The sequence below is a fragment of the Oryctolagus cuniculus genome, chromosome 6, assembly GCF_964237555.1.
Source record: "Oryctolagus cuniculus chromosome 6, mOryCun1.1, whole genome shotgun sequence".
Lineage (NCBI taxonomy): Eukaryota > Metazoa > Chordata > Mammalia > Lagomorpha > Leporidae > Oryctolagus > Oryctolagus cuniculus.
This window is the reverse complement of record NC_091437.1, coordinates 130252103-130268346: the sequence shown is the minus strand read 5'-3', so window position 1 is coordinate 130268346 and position 16244 is coordinate 130252103.

Sequence of the window (16244 nt, the reverse complement as noted above, 5' to 3'; positions counted from 1 at the left end):
ACATTTTAGGTACTCCTACTTTATAGGAAATTGCCTTGGGAACACAGGCATCAAGTTCAGAACTGTTTCCCAAGGAAAACATTGATGCTACTCACAAATAAATATATTATGTTGACCTATTTTCATACTGTCCTTTGTACAGTGGTTCTTTCCACATATATTTTTATGTGCTCCGAAATCATTTGAATTGTCATTTTAATTTCTTCAACAAAAAAATTCTATTATGTAATACAAAGAGAAGAGAAAGATGGGAAGTTCTTTTCAATTTAAATTAAAATTCAAGTAAGTTGACAACATTAATTTCAGACAAAATATAATTAGCACTTCTTTTGGCCTCACCTGATAAAGAATACAAACTCAGATTAATATAAAGCACACAAGGGCCAGTGTTGTGGTGCAGCAGGTTAAGCCACTGTTTTCGATGTCTGCATCCCATATCAGAGTACTGGTTTGAGTCCCTGCTGCTCTGCTTCCTGTCCAGCTTCCTGCTAATATGCCCTGGAGAATAGCAGCAGATGGCCCAAAGTGCTGTGGGCCCTGCCACCCACGTGGGAGAACTGGAGAACTGGATGGTGTTCTGACAGCTGGGTTTGTCCTGGCCCAGACCTGGCTATCATGGCCATTTCAGTGGATGGAATCTCTCTCTCTCTCTCTCTCTCTCTCTCTCTCTCTCCCCACACACCCCCTTACTCTGCCTTGCAAATAAATATATAAACAAAGAAATAAATAAGTAAATAGTAAATACATGGTTTTTAAAAACACATTAAAGGTGCAACATATGATATGTGCTAATACCACTATTAGTATATTTAAAGCAAAACCTGTTAGCAACTTAGGAAAAATACTTAGCAATTATAGAAATTTCTCTTTAGAGAAAAAACTGTTGCTGAAGCTTCCACAATAAATTATATCAAAAATCCTGATGTAGACAGATAGAGGAAAAGATAAATATTTATCATACTTTCCTGTATGAATGGTACCTCAAGGTAAACAAAAGGATGATGAGGGGAATTTTCTCTTTATGAAAGGTTTCCTAATAAGTGAAGAATAAACCATGAGAATCCTGATGAAATAATGGAGACGGCAGTGACTGCAGACGGCTCACATCACAAAGAGCAGCCACCGGGCATTGCGTGCCTCCTCATGGAGGAACAACGCCACCCACAAACTACTGCTGAAAGAATAAATACAATCTGAGTCTGACCATTTATATCTAATTACCAAATTGCAGCAAATACAGAGGACAGGGGAACATTTTCCCCCAGACCACAGAATGTAATCAGCAAAATCCAGACTGTGGCACACTAAAAACAGGCTGATTTCTTCTACAAGTAAATTAAAAGAAGCACACACACACACACACCAGGAGAAAAAGGAGGAATCTAGTTTAAAATAAATGTTATAAACATAAAATCCAGGCACAATGTTTGGATTTTATGTGGAGTCTTATTCTAATAAACTATTTTTAAAAAAAGAAAGAAAAATTGTGAGACAATTGGAGATTTTAACCTTAACTAGGAGATATTTGGTATTGAGTAATTATTATTGATTTTATCTGGGTTTAATAATATTGTCTTTGTATTTCCAAATAGTGCTTGTATTTTATAAATACATACTCAAACAATTATAAATGAAATTCCATAATGTCTAAGATTTACTTAAAAATAATGCAGGAGGAGGGGCTGGCATTGTAGCATAGTGGGGAAAGCCACTGCCTGTAACCCTGGCATCCCATATGAGCACCAGTTTGTGTTATGCTCTACTTCCCATCCAGCTCCCTGCTCATGGCCTGGGAAAACCAGCAGATGATAGCCCAAGTGTTTGGGCCCCTGCCACCTATGTGCAAGACCCAAATGCAGCTCCTGTCTCTTGACATCAACCTGGCCCAGCCCTGGCCATTGCAGCTATCTGGGGAGTGAGCCAGCAAGTGGAAGACCTCTTTCTCTCTGTTTCTCCCTCACTCTCTGTCACCCTGACTTTCAGGTAAATGATTACATCTTTAAACAACAATAATTCAGAAATAGTGGGCATATTACAGATATGGATGGAACAAGAAATGGTTTTGAGTTTGTAACTGCTGAGAGTGAGTGTTGGGAAAAAGAAGTTTATGGCATTGTTTGATATGCTTCTGGAGTTTTTTTTTATACAAGGCTTTAAAATAAGGATATGGAAAATATGAATAATAAATGTTACATGCTTGCACTAATGCAAAATTCGTCTAACTTTTATACCTTAAATAGAATTCTTCCTTTTGAGTTTCCTTGGAGCATTTACAAAAATTAATTATTTCAATGGACAAAGATCTATATAAACTAAAAATGACGAGCTGTATCACTAGCAATATTCACTGACAATAATACAATATTAAAAGTAATTAATACCATTGGGAAGAATGTCAATTTTTCCCAAATTAATTTACAGATTTGACCATCTCAATGAGAATTTTACTGAGGGAAGCCTTTTGAAAATATTTTATCTTGGATAGAAATCCAAAATAAAACTAAAGCAATTGTGAAAATTAGAGAAAAAGATAGCCACCTTTAACAGTTATGTAATAGAAATAAAAACTAATTAAAATATGTAACTGGCATAGATTCAACAGATCATTGTAATAGAATGTGGAAGCCCAAAATAGACCTTAGTGTATAGAAGAATTTAATATTTGATAAAGGAAGCATAAAACAGTGAGAGAGAAATAAATTATTCAATAAAGATTTTGAGGAACTTGACTATTTAAAGAAAGTAAATTCTATTGAATATAAAACTAGACATGTTTAATAGCGTCTGCACATTCCCCAATTTAGGGAAGCGATCTTTTACACAAATAACTCAGTAACCACATTTATCCACTGTGCATTTGTGATCATTGTCCCTCTGGCCATAGTTTTTGAGTCAAGACAAATAATTTATAAAGTACATATTCTTCTATAGTCTGGACTGCATCATTAGGCTTCCAACATATGAGCTTCACTATCAGACCACTCTCTCAGGAATATGAAACTAAGAGACAGAAGAATTTTAGCCATTAGCAACACACAGATAGCGGATTCCTAGAAAGGCAAAATTGAATGTTTATGCCTTGCAACATTGTCATAGTCAGGTTAAAATCTAAAAATCTCTCATGAATTAATAAATTACAAGCTAAAATTCTATTAAGCACAAGAAAAAATACTACATAAACTTCACAGAAAAAATACAACTCATAGTCCACTGAAAAAAATTTTATTAAACTTTTCTGGTAGTCATAGAAATGCAGATAAAACCAATCATGAGTTACTAATTCTGCTATCAGTTCAGAAAATGTCAATATCAATATAATACCTTTGAACACTGGCAGGGTTGTTCTGAGATAGGCCCACTGCTGTTGGGAATACAAATCGGTAACAACAACCAATACAAAAATTTTCTGGAGGCAAATTTAGTTATAGTCTATGAAAAGGGTGAAAAACTATATATTCTTTGATTCAGAAATGCCATTTTTAGGATCTTAATACAAAAATCAGAAATATGTGCTGAGTTTTATACATAAAGGATGCTTCTGCATTCCCATTTGCAATAGTGAAAAATTAGGAAATGAAAGGATGCCAAATAATAATGCTTCAAAGCATAGTACTATTCAACACCAACACCAGGTACCAGAAACTATGAGTCCTCATTCAGTCTCATAACCATTCCCAGAAGTGGGTACTATTAATACCTTTATTTTCCAAGAGAAGAAACCGAGACACGGAAAAGCCCAGACAGCTGGTAAATTGCTGAGCTGGAAGATGAACGTGGCAGTCGGATGCCACATTGGGTGCTTTTCACTACTGCGTCATAACAGCATTTGCTGCTTTTTAACATGACAGATGTAGTCCTAACATTTCATGCTGTATCACTTCATACAATGTGCAAAATTAATAAAGAAAAATCTGTTGATGTTGTCATGATGAGTATCAGAGAGCTGAAGCTCAAGAGAGTTGGTAACTCAATGGAGATCATGGAGCTAATGGCGGCACAGAGTTTCAAAGGAGGTTAATGCACAGGAAAGTGCCCATATCCTCACATGAATATGAGTACAATATTAAATTGAAGGGTTTGGGGAAATTAACACTTTCCTTGCAGTTAAAGTGGTTCATAGTTTTTGGAATTTGTCACTCTCTTTCTTAAACTTGTGAATGTGCACAATCAAGTGTGAACAATTTTAATTTTCAACCTGTAGAGATGCCAACCTATGTATTCTAAAAGATGCGTTCAATGTTGTCTACTTCAGCAGTGTTTATAGGTCAGTTAGGGGAAGCATTTCAAATATCTATCAATGGGGAAGCATAAATGGATTGTGATATAACAATATGATTCACACGATGCAGTGCTATGAGTGAATGAGGCTGATTAACATGGACCAGCTTAGAGAGAAAGCCATAATTTACTATTTGAAAAGAAACCTTTAAGAAACACACACACACACACACACACGTTAATATTTGTGAGGAAAAAAACCCTCAACTCTAACTTTCTGTATCCATATAAAAGATATGCATACACAACTAAATTTTTAAATGAACACTATGCTAGACTGAAGATAAGTATTACTTATAGGGAACATCTTCATAGAGTGAGAGTAAAGGGAGATTTTATTTTTATTTCAAACTGGTTCTGAAGCAAAGAAAAAGATGAATACTGGAATTTGAATTATTCTTACTTTCAAAAATTTGTCCACATTTCCCAACTTTTCTGTTATAAAAATGTGTTTTCTTTTTATCATCAGAAGAAATAAAAATAAAATGTTATCTGTTCAGTTTCTATTTAATTTTGCATGATTAAGTAAAAGAAAGAAGACAGAAACCCAATTAAATTCTTATCTTTCCTGTATTTCTAAGTTTTTAATGGTGTACTCATTATGACTAGGAAAAATATATTTAAAATGCTAGGATTTTAAAAATGTTTGCTTATCATTTTCTCTAGTCTAAATTTTACTGTGAATGAAATCCAAAACTGAAAAATCCATTTGCGTTGCACAAAGTAAGCATGGCTCCTGATTGAGTTGATTCTCTGATTCATGACTTTGTATCACAAGTCTTTAACATATAATATCCTAAAGGAAAAATAAGCAAATCTAAAACATAGTTTAGAGATGGATACCACAGCATTTCCTTCATGAATAAATTGAAAGAAAACAGGAATAAATATATGTTCTCAAAAAATTATCTTTTAGTGTATGACATGGTGCTTTTGTGTAATTACTTCATACCATTTCTTTTTCTTTCTTTTTTAAACTTTTATTTAATAAATAAAATAAATAAATTTCAAAAGTATAACTTTTGAATTGTAGTGACTTTTCCCCCCCATAACCTCCCTCCCACCCACAACCATCCCATATCCTACTCTCTCTTCCATCCCATTCTTAATCAAGATTCATTTTAAATTATCTTTATATACAGAAGATCAACTTAGTATCTACTAAGTAAAAATTTCAAAAGATTGCACCCACACAGACACACGAAGTATAGAGTACTGTTTCAGTAGTAGTATTACTGTTAATTCACATAGTACAACACATTAAGCACAGAGATCCTACATGGGGAGCAAGTGTACAGTGACTCTCATTGTTAATTTAACAATTGACACTCTTATTTATGACGTCAGTAATAACCCGAGACTCTTGCCATGAGCTGCAAAGACTATAGAAGCCTCTTGAGTTCACAAACTCCAAGGCCATTTCTTCCTTAGTTTTGAGTCTTGGGAAGCTTGTCTCCAACAACTGTACTGCATACAAGTCAGTCATCTTTTATATAAACTCTGGATTGATGTTAATTTTCTGCTTTATTTATTGTTTGTGCAGTTTGTATTTCTTGAAGCTATTTTTTATAAACTGTAAAATACTGTTGAGTACTAGTTATAGCATTAATTCACATTGTACAACACATTAAGGACAGAGATCCTACATGAGGAGTAAGTGCACAGTGACTCCTGTGGTTGACTTAACAATTTGACACACTTGTTTATGGTGTCAGTAACCACCCTAGGAACTTGTCATGAGTTGCCAAGGCTATGGAAGCCTTTTGAGTTCACCGACTCTGATCATATTTAGACAAGGTCATAGTCAAAGTGGAAGCACTCTCCTCCCTTTAGAGAAAAGTACCTCCTTCTTTGATGGCCCATTCTTTCCATTGGGATCTCACTCGCAGAGATCTTTCATTTAGTTTTTTTTTTTTTTTTTCCAGGGTGTCTTGGCTTTCCATGCCTAAAATACTCTCATGGGCTCTTCAGCCAGATCCAAATGCCTTAAGGGCTGATTCCGAGGCCAGAGTGCTGTTTAGGACATCTGCCATTCTATGAGTCTGCTGTGTATCCTGCTTCCCACGTTGGATCATTCTTTCTTTTTAATTCTATCAGTTAGTATTAGCAGACACTAATCTTGTTTATGTGATCACTTTGACTCTTAGACCTATCATTATGGTCCATTGTGAACTGAAATTGATCACTTGGACTAGTGAGATGGCCTTGGTACATGCCACCTTGATGGGATTGAATTGGAATGCCCTGGCAAGTTTCTAACTCTACCATTTGGGGAAAGTCTGATGGAGCATGTCCCAAACTGTACATCTCCTCCCTCTCTTATTCCCACTCTTATATTTAACATAGATCACTTTTCAGTAAAATTTAAATACTTAAAAACAATTGTGTGTTAATTACAGATCTCAACCAATAGTATTAAGAAGAACAAAAAAAATACTAAAGGGGATAAAGTATTAAGTTGTTCATCAACAGTCTGGACAAAGGCTGATCAAGTCACTGTTTCTCATAGTGTGCACACCACTTCAAAAGGTTTCCACTGAGATCTGGTACCAGACAGGGATGCCCACTCTCACCACTGCTATTCAATATAGTTCTGAAAGTTTTAGCCAGAGCCATTAGGCAAGAAAAAGAAATTAAAGGGATACAAATTGGGAAGGAAGAAGTCAAACTATCCCTCTTTGCAGATGATATGATTCTTTATTAAGGGGATCCAAAGAACTCTACTAAGAGACTATTGGAACTCATAGAAGAGTTCGGCAAAGTAGCAGGATATAAAATCAATGCACAAAAATCAACAGCCTTTGTATACACAGGCAATGCCATGGCTGAGAAAGAACTAAGATCAATCCCATTCACAATAGCTACAAAAGCAATCAAATACCTTGGAATAAACTTAACCAAGGACGTTAAAGATCTCTACAATGAAAATTACAAGATCTTAAAGAAGGAAATAGATGAGGATACCAAAAAATGGAAAAATCTTCCATGCTCATGGATTGGAAGAATCAATATCATCAAAATGTCCATTCTCCCAAAAGCAATTTATAGACTCAATGCGATACCAATCAAGATTCCAGAGACATTCTTCTCAGATCTGGAAAAATTGGTGCTGAAATTCATATGGAGACACAGGAGACCTCGAATAGCTAAAGCAATCTTGTATAACACAAACAAAGCCGGAGGCATCACAATACCAGATTTCAGGACATATTACAGGGAAGTTGTAATCAAAACAGCATGGTACTGGTACAGAAACAGATGGGTAAACCAATGGAACAGAATAGAAACACCAGAAATCAATCCAAACATCTACAGACAACTCATCTTTGATCAAGGATCTAAAACCAATTCCTGGAGTAAGGACAGTCTATTCAATAAATGGTGCTGGGAAAATTGGATTTCCACGTGCAGAATCATGAAGCAAGACCCCTACCTTACACCTTACACAGAAATCCACTCAACATGGATTGATGATCTAAATCTATGACCCGACACCATCAAATTATTAGAGAACATTGGAAAAACCCTGCAAGATATAGGCGCCGGCAAAGACTTCTTGGAAAAGACCTCAGAAGCACAGGCAGTCAAAGCCAAAATTAACATTTGGGATTGCATCAAATTGAGAAGTTTCTGTACTGCAAAAGAAACAGTCAGGAAAGTGAAGAGGCAACTGACAGAATGGGAAAAAATATTTGCAAACTATGCAACAGAAAAAGGGTTGATAACCAGAATCTACAAAGAGTTCGAGAAACTCTACAACAACAAAACAAACTACCCACTCAAGAGATGATCCAAGGACATAAACAGACATTTTTCAAAAAAGGAAATCCAAATGGCCAACAGACACATGAAAAAATGTTCAGGATCACTAGCAATCAGGTAAATGCAATTTAAATCCACAATGAGGTTTCACCTCACCCCTGTTAGAATGGCTCACATTCAGAAATCTACCAACAACAAATGCTGTCAAGGATGTGGGGAAAAAGGGACACCAACCCACTGTTGGTGGGAATGCAAACTGGTTAAGCCACTATGGAAGTCAGTTTGGAGGTTCCTCAGAAACCTGATTATAACCCTACCATATAACCCAGCCATACCACTCCTTGGAATTTACCCAAAGGAAATTAAATTGGGAAAAAAAAGAAAACAAAACAAAAACTGTCTACATCTTAATGTTTATTGCAGCTCAATTCACAATAGCTAAGACCTGGAATCAACCTAAATGCCCATCAACAGTAGACTGGATAAAGAAATTATGGGACATGTACTCTGTAGAATACTATACAGCGGTAAAAAACAAACAAACAAACAATGAAATCTGATCATTTGCAACAAAATGGAGGAATCTTGATGCTATTTTAAATTCTATTTTGAAATGGAAGAGTAAGCCTCTCAAAAAAAACTTAGTGGGGAAGAAGAAAACCCCTCCCTCCTTCCTTTCATCTCCCCTTTCTTCTCTTTTTTACTTCCTTCCCTTCTTCCTTCCTGTCTTCTTCCTTTATTTCCTTCCTTCCTTCCTCCCTTCTCTCTTTCTCTTTCCCTTTCTTTCTCTCCCCTCTCTCTCATTCTTTCTGATTCAGTATATCTTAGATCATGGTTAGAAACTGGGGGGTTGAAGCAGAAATGTAAAAATTGTGATGGGATTTAGATGCCTATGGTATATGTGACATCAATATTCAACAGGAAATTGATTAGAGAAAGACTACAATCATCCTATATTTTTTCTCTTTGAGGAGCTTGTTTTAAAATATTAACTTTATAGGGGACAGCATTGTGGTGGGGCAGGTAAAGCCACTAGTTGTGATGATGGTATCCTAAAAGGGCATTTGTTTGTATACTGGATACTCCACTTTCAATCCAACTCCCTGTGAATAGCATGAGAAAAGCAGCAGAAGATGATTCAAGTACTTGAGCCCCTGCCACACTGTCTCCTGGCTGTGGACTGGCCCAACCTAGCCATTGTGGTCATCTGGGGAGTGAACCAAATCAGCAAATGAAAGATCTCTTTCTCTGTCTTTCCCTCTAACTCTTTCAAATAAGTAATTAATTAAAAATAAAATATTAAATTTATTCATGAAATGACATTTTATAATTTATGCTTTATTGCTTATTTTAACTACTTTTTAAAAAATGAATATATTTCAGCTTTAAAATGAAGGAAATCCATCATTTACCACAACATTGATGAATACATTTGATTTTGACTATCTTATGGGATTTACAAATGTGCTGCTCTTTATTTAGGGAATGCTACAAAATTTCTTTTATAAAAAAGTGTATTTCAGCAAAATCATTTTAGTGACTAATAGAATACAAACAGTAATTTAGCAAATATTATGATACACTGTGATTGACTGAAGTTTGGAAATACAGGTATAAACCACTTAAAGCCTATGTATCATGTGTTTTGCATGTTCCATGTGTAGTTTCAATTTGAAAGTATGAGAGACAAGACAAGAGTGGCAGGAATGTTGACTCTCCTGATGACTAGAACAGGTATCACTCTCACAAAAGAAGGAAGTATGCTAATAATTGTAATCTGAACTTGTTCAGAAAGAAAATTGGCACGTGAATTGACAGCTTTCCAAGAGAACCAAATGAAATTGTATAATTTCAAGTTTACTCACTTTTTTTATAGGCAACCAAAAGGGAAAAAAAGAGATGTTGTAGCAGAATGTACAGTTTTTTACTGGAGAGTCTCAATAGTTCTTTTCATTAAAGAAATGGGGCTATTGATGCTAAGGCTACAACTTAAAAATGGAATGTACAAGGACAGATTTTTTTTATCACCTTGAAACTTACTTTAATATGCTATGAATGTGTCTTTTATGTATACTTGATCTTATTTAAGTAAACTGCAATATCCAAAAAGGTGAGCTAACCATATTGTAATTCACATATTTCTGTAGTTCTCTTGGGGGAATAAAGGTTTCGTTGTAAAGATTTCCACTGAACAAATCTGCAAAGGTTATGCTTCCTTGCAGATGGGAGTTGTGAATCTTAACCTGCAGTCTGACAATATAGTTTAAGGAACAAGTTCCATCAACATAATCATGCTCTGAACGTTCTCTAGTTCCCCAAATAAGGAGAAAATATGTATGGAATTTTGAATCATTGCTGCGATGCTCCTGGATATTGGCATAATTCAACAGGCACAATCTTTTCCAACATGACAACATCTAGTCCCTAAGTGGAAGGAGTGCACATTCCAGGAATGCCCTAGATCTTTTACCATAGGTCAGAAAATTCAAAGCAATTCATTTTGGTCCTTGGATATATTTTGATGAAGATAGGAGTTACAGATGCTTGGCAAGGTTGAAGTGGTGCATTAGAAGTTCATTATCTTCAAATCTGAGGATTGATACCACTCCCTGACTACACTGCTTGCTGAAGGTATGGTCACAGAACCCAAAATTTGTGGTCTGAATGCAAAAAAATACTCTTGTTCCCTTGTTTTTATCAGTTTCATAATATGAGGATACACTTGTAAAATTATCCCACAGGAAGAAACTAGTTTTTTTAAAAGATTTATTTATTTATTTGAAAGTCAGAAATACACACAGAGAGAAGGAGAGGCAGAGGGAGAGGTCTTCCATCCGCTGGTTTATTCCCCAAATGCCCACAATGGCTGGAGCTGCTCAGACCCGAAGCCGGGAGCCAGGAGCTTCTTCTGGCTCTCCCATGTGGGTGCAGGGGCCCAAGAACTTGGACCATCCTCCACTGCTTTCCTAAGCCATAGCAGAGAGCTGGATCAGAAGTGGAGCAGCCAGCGCCCATATGGGATGCCGGCACTGTAGGCGCTGGCTTTACCAGCTACGCCACAGCGCTGGCCCCAGAGCCCAATTATAATTATGGATTTTAGCATTCCTCTAAATCAACTGAACTCATACTCTATACTGAATTTTTCACGACTAGTAGCATACTCCAGGAGAAGCTATCTCCCACTAAACCAGAGCTCTTTGCTGTATTGCATATAGAAACAACCAAACACAAAGAATTCCTTTCAGTTCCCACTGAAAAACCTACCAATCCAGATGTACCAGGATGCTCTACCTCTCCTCCTGTTACTGTGAATCACATGTCTGCTTTCCCAGAAGTCCAACCTCCTGGTCCACTTCATCTCTGGATCTCATTCTCCTTCATCTTTCACTCTTGAAATTTCAGTGTTTAATAAATTTCTAACTCTTTATTGGACTATTCTCATCATAAACAAATATGCTTTATTTTTAAAATAAATTTTGAAAGAATAGTATCTTTAATTATCATTTAATTTCTCTATTCCTTCTTACAGCAAAATTTCTCTGAAGAGTTACTCTAGATTTACTATCTCCACTTTCTTACCAATATTTACCCACTCCACCACTCCGTTGAAATGACTTTTGTCAAGTTCATCAATGACCTGTATACTGCTAAACCAAGTGATCCTTATTTTATTCAACTTTCAGTATTATTTGACACAATTAACCATTCCAGCTTCATAAACCTTTTGCTCTTAGCTTCTTTTGCACCTGTTTTATTATTTTTTTTTCTTATTTCATTAACTACTTTTGAATATTCTTATCTGACTTCTCTTCAAACTGACCCCTAATATTTGAGACCCCACGGCTAGAATCCTTTCTTTGCTTCATTTACCCATTGTCCCTGGTAACCCAATCCAATCCTTAGATTGCAAATATCATCTATTTACAAATACACAAATTTAACACATCTATTATGGACTATATGTTATACCCTCCTTAAAATTCCTATGCTGAAACCATAACCATATGTGTGGCTGTATTTAGACTAAATAAGTATCCAAAGTTACTGAGATCATACAGGAAGGGCCCTAATCCCTAGTGTCCTTGTAAGAGAGAGCAGAGAGGACATAAGTGAGAACATAACAAGAAGGCGGCCAACTAGCCATCTGGAAGCCACCAAGAGATCTCTCACTAGATACTGAACCCTGCTGAAACCTTGATTTTGGACTTTCAAGCATGGAAATCTGTGAGTTAATAAGGCACCTTGATCATTTGTTACAGCAGTGTAGCAGATGAATACCCCATCCAAATGGATCTCATGAGTCCTACTATAAAAATTATTCTCCCCGCTCCGACTTCCCTTTTTCACCAAATAGCTCCATCATTCACTCTTGATAAAATTTTATTCCTCACCTTAACTCACCCCTTACATAAATTATTTGATCAAGTCCCATTGATTTCACTTCCAATATCTATCCTAAATTTGGCCTTATTCTATCTCCACTGATTTCATCCAGCCCAAGCCACCATCCTCTGTCACCTGTGCAACTACACAAATTTTCTAACAGGTTTCCTGAGTTTACTCTTCCCTCCTTATCATCCATTCTACATAGAAAAGCCACAGCTCTTTATACACTATGAATCAAATGATAGCAAGTCCCTGCTTAAAACCTCCCAATGATGTCCCCTTGAATTAAGAATAAATTCCAGTCTCCAATGCTGGTTTACAGTAAAGTCTCATTCTGCCTATCATTTCCAATGAATCTGGTATGACTTGTTCTTACTCTCACAACATTAAAGCCTTCATGGTTTTTTTTTTTTTTTTTTTTTTTTGTTCCTCACACATCCTAGGCATGCTACTGCCTTAAAGCCAGTGGGATACCTGGTTTCTCCACTTGGAGTGCCCTTACCTTACACTTGCCTTCTGGAGTGTTCGTGTCACTCATATCTCAACTTCTCTTGCTTCTTTCACCATTCATAAGTAGCTACCCAGTAACTAAAATATTGGCTTTTTAAAAATATCATAGAACTTTTCACTCCATGAAATTTTTTATTGTTTTGGCTCTGCTCTAGAATATCCATTCCCTGAGAGCAGGATCTTGCCTTGCTCCCACTTACTTTGCACACTTTTAACCTCAGTTTTTCTTCAACAAGGTAAACTGTGGGATTAATCTAGTTCCTCTTAAAAATTATTTAGGGTGGAATTCTTAATGTGAGTTTTCTGAATAAGCCCTATTTAAAAATGAATTAAATACATTTTCTAATTCATTCAACATTGCTTCCCAGTAGAATTGGACAGTCCTGAGAAATAAATGAATAGTGGAGAAAATATGTCATTTTTCTGATGTTGACACTAGTTAATGCAAAATATTGAACTTCACTAATAAATAATATGTGATTTTCCTGTAAAATATCTAATGGAAACTATTTACAGTATATGTATTTCCTGCCATGACTTCTTGATTCTAAAATACAAATTACTTTATTGCATATTGCATATGCAGTATGCATGGTATCTTGGGGAGAAAGAGCAGCTAATGATCTAAGAGATTCATTGAAGCAGGTGACTCATATCTTATAATATTAATTATGAAGTTGACTTACAGATGCCTGTTGGTAGGGTATTATTGTAAAATCCACATGCTGAAACTCAGACTGCAAAAGTCAGGAAGTGTCCTGTACATTAACACTGTTGAGAAGCTGTAATATTTAGGTGCTACCATGGAAATTCACTGTGTTCTTAATCTTATTCCTAATGTCTTTATTTTTAAATGTTTTAAGTCACATAAAGGAAGTATATTAAGTTAGAATAATCAGTTATTACATATTAATTATCTGTGTTGTGAATATACAAGTCAAATCAAAAATTTCATTTGTAGTCTTTCCCTGTAAGCAAGAAAAAATATCCTCTGTAATATAATGCTAAAATAGTAACTATGCAATTTCATAATTAAATAAGCAGTCCTCCAAAAGTTAATGGAAAGTGAATATTTTTAAAAACTATGTGTGGATTTCAGATTTTTTTGTATCAATCAAACTTTTAAACAAACTTTTCCTGTGAAATATTGGAGTTCCTTTCTGTAAAACCATGTATTCATTTAATTAATAGTAAATCAATATAGAAGAATATACAGAGAATACAAATATGTATGAAAAAGAACTTAAACTGCAATCTTACCATTCATGGATATCAATGGCTAATATTTTGATATATTTATTATAATAATTATACATATATAAATATTCTCAGAAATTGAATAGCTTTGTTTTAATACTTTTTTCTTATAAATATAACATAAATAATTCTAATTTACTAATAATGTCAATAATAATTTTTAGTCACTAGGACTTATTGATCACTTGCTATGTATACACTTTTCCAAACATCTTACATGTGTTAGCTCATATAATCCTCATACAAATTCGGTGAAGTAGATGTTTGTTATTCTCATTTCACTGAAGGGGAAAACAAAGCATACAAATATTCAGTAACATTTTTAAGGTCACAAAATGCTTCCATGGTCTTAATAACCACATATTATTGCTTCTTCAAAGTCAGTATTTCTACGGACATAATATTCATCATTTTACTGTGTCATTATTTATCTAACTTTTGCCCTTTTTATTCACATTCAGTTATTCTAAAATTTTAAGATGAACATATTAAACATGAATCTTTTTTTGAATCTCTGATTTGAGAGTAAAATAGTTCTTACACCTATTGTTGAGTAAGAATATCATTGTGTAATCGATTCGAATCAAGTTCACTGTTTCAGGTCATGGCTTCCTCTCCTTAAAATGCAGCAGTTTACCATGTTCTGCAAATAGCTGCATTCTGTGTCTTCCATCAATCTCTCAAAACTCATCTCTAACAACATTCCTCTTACCACAATCAAGCCACCTGGACAATTGTTCCAATCCTGGAAAGCCATTTCCTTCCTTGGGATCCTCACACATTGGGAGTATCCTATCTGGAAAACTGCACCCTTGGTTCCTGTACAGCTGGCTTTTCTCTTAATTTAAATGTTCCATCTCTCTGCAAAATCAATGAAAAGAAAATTGGAGGGAAGGAGGGCATTAGGGTAAGAGAGGAGAAGGGAGGGAAGTAAAGTTACGTTTTTAGAACTGTATTGATGAAATATATGAAATCTATTATCTTTGTATTAATAAAAATCCTTAAAAAAGAAAAAATTAAAAAAGTTTTATCTTTTAAGATAAACCACCCTGAGGGTTTGATCTAAGCAGTTTTTTTTATTCCTAATTATAGAAACTTGTATGCAGCTGCCCTATTATTTGGTCAGACTTGTAGTTACCTGCTTATTGATTTGCATATTCCACATCTGACCACTCTGAAAATGCAGTGATCTCATTGAGATCAGGAACTCTGAGGTTGTCCCCATTACTGTCCACCTGGAACTCCGTTCAGAGTCAGTAATGGTTCCACTATATGGATATCAGAACTTGGAAATAACATAGAAGATGTATAACAAAGCGTTTTAGAGTTTCTAGAACCTACTTCAAAAGCAAGTAAGATGTGACAAGAACTAGATTTTAGAGTTGAGATTCAAATTCTTTTAGCTAACTTGAAAATTTTCTTGCTAGTATGAACTTGGTAAGCCTCTAGCTCCATGTAAGTCCAGTTATACCATTTGTAATGTAAAATGATTGGACTATTTGAAATCAAACCTTCCTCACAGTTCTAACAGATCTTTGAAGAGGTTTGGTTTTAATGTAATCAGACACTTTTAGATATGCATTTTTTAAAATGTGTTCCCAATGGGGGAAGAAGTTTCAAGTTCAAATGATTTTGGAATAACATGGATTAAACAAAGTTAAACAGCTCTTGTGCTCCAGGAATTCTCGTGGCCTTTAATATGCTAATGAATATTGGGAATCTCTAAGAGTGAAAGACAAGCTATTATAGAGTAATTCCCAAAATCATTGAGCCCTAATGCCTTGTTTGCGTAGCTACAGACTAATGATCATGGAGCACACAGGGAAACAGCACAGCTATGGTTTGAATGTAAGTGTCTCTCCAAAATTCCTATATTCAGCCCTAGTACTCAGTATGCACCATTAAGAGGTGGAGTCCTTGGGGCAGTAATCAAGTCAGGTTTTCTGTGCTGTCATGAAAGGAATTATTGCTCTTATAAAAGAAATTAAAGGAAGCACCTGAGTTTCTTTTTTCTTCCAACTCTTCTGCCTTGAGAGGGTGCAAAATTTGCC